Source organism: Kryptolebias marmoratus, linkage group LG17 (assembly GCF_001649575.2).
Source record: "Kryptolebias marmoratus isolate JLee-2015 linkage group LG17, ASM164957v2, whole genome shotgun sequence".
NCBI lineage: Eukaryota > Metazoa > Chordata > Actinopteri > Cyprinodontiformes > Rivulidae > Kryptolebias > Kryptolebias marmoratus.
Genome location: NC_051446.1, coordinates 25197849 through 25199542, shown reverse-complemented (window position 1 = coordinate 25199542; position 1694 = coordinate 25197849). Strand labels below are relative to the sequence as shown.

At 46.5% G+C, this 1694-nt stretch overlaps 1 protein-coding gene across 2 annotated transcripts in view; it reads left to right on the top strand.

The window, feature by feature from the left end:
- Positions 1–1694, top strand: part of LOC108228704 (corticotropin-releasing factor receptor 1) — a 59124-nt gene that overhangs the window by 12326 nt on the left and 45104 nt on the right. The window lies entirely within an intron of this gene.

Here is a 1694-nt window from a genome sequence, read left to right as displayed (position 1 = left end):
CCGGACCTGGGGCCGTACCTGGGACCGTACCTGGGACTGTACCTGGGGCCGTACCTGGGGCCGTACCTGGGACCGGACCTGGGACCGGACCTGGGACCGGACCTGGGACCGGACCTGGGACTGTACCTGGGACCGGACCTGCGCAGGTGAGCCTCTGAAGCTCGGCTGCTCTGAGGCGTCTCACCTCCTGCATGTTCTGGCTGAGGACCAGGGCAACATGGACTCCGTCCACCAGCCTTCCTGGTTGGAAGTTCCCACCTCCGTCTTTTGTCCACAGCAGAGGAAGTCCACTTCAGATCCGTGTGTGGACAGAGCATGAACTCGTAGTGGAAACAACTGTGGCACCAGAGGCCCGGCTGCTGCAGGACACCACGCTGCAGTTTTACAATAATTATGTGCATTTTTTAACATTTCTCCCCAGCTGCACAGATGCGCCGCAGCCTGAGGGGAAAGTAGAGCGCAGACGGGATGGTTTTAAATTAAAAATGGATCCCCTGTCTTCGTTTCTATAAACATGAAAGTGTAGATTGTTGGGAGTGATTCCAAACTGCAGATGGGTTCATTTACGCTCCGACCAGCGGATGAAGAGTATTTATAGCTGAACAGAGCCGACCTCTTACATGGCGTGTGCATTTTTAATTTCTCTTTGTTATCTGGGCCGACTGGGACCTGCTGAGCAAAATATGATGTCCACACATGAGGACGCCACGTCCCAGGAGGTTCGAACAAATCCTTCCTCAGACGGTTCCAACAAAAACACAGAAATATCCACGCCGGATAAAAAACATGAAAAAAGATGATTCCGTTTGGTTAAAGCTTCTCAAAACAAAACTATTTTTATTCTTTGATACCAGTCACTTTTTCTGTTTTTTTATTTTTAATCCAAGTTTAACAGGATCAGGATGAAATAAAACGGCTCCGGTGTTGTTTTAGTTTGAGTCCTGAAGAGCTCGGTAATCCACTTTAAAATGTTGTTTTAATCTTCAGGTCCGTCCTCGCTGCTCCGGATCGTTTTATTTTACACTTCCTGTTCACACAAACTGAGTTTCAGAAAAATGTAGATTTTTAAAAAGGTTTTTGTGTGTCTGTGGACTGAAACAGAGTCTCATCTTTATCGTTTTGTATCCGAGACCAGAACAACAATGGAGACGTTTCTGTTTTAAATTTATTATTATTTAACTGGAAGGTTCAGAACTGAGACAAAAAATGACTTTTATTTTAATCTTTAACCAGAATAAGAACGTCCTTTCTGTGGTTGAGGTTCATGAGGACGTTCTCACGCTCGTTGGTGTTTAAATGTTCTCCGAGGGTTCTCCTCAGGAAGAGGAGCTGTTAGAACCTTAAAGGACCAATCAGATCGTTTTATAAACACTTTGATTTATTGATAAAGAGTTTTTGAGGAGGGCTCAGTTCTTTACTTTCATTCGTTCAGGGAACTGAAGGACAGACCGGTGAGGACAGACAGATGTTGGTCAGAAACGATTAACAGCTGGATGATGAATTATTTATGAGAAAATAAGAGAACCTGTATTAAAAAGGGCTGAACTGCCCCTTTAAAGGCCCCAAAGGGGTTTGATCCACCGAACCTTACTGCAGGATTAACCCTCTGCTGCCTGTCTTCTGTCCTCTGTCTCCTCCTCTCCTCCCTCCTCCCTCCTCCTCTCCTCCCTCCTCTCTCCTCCCTCCCCCCTCCT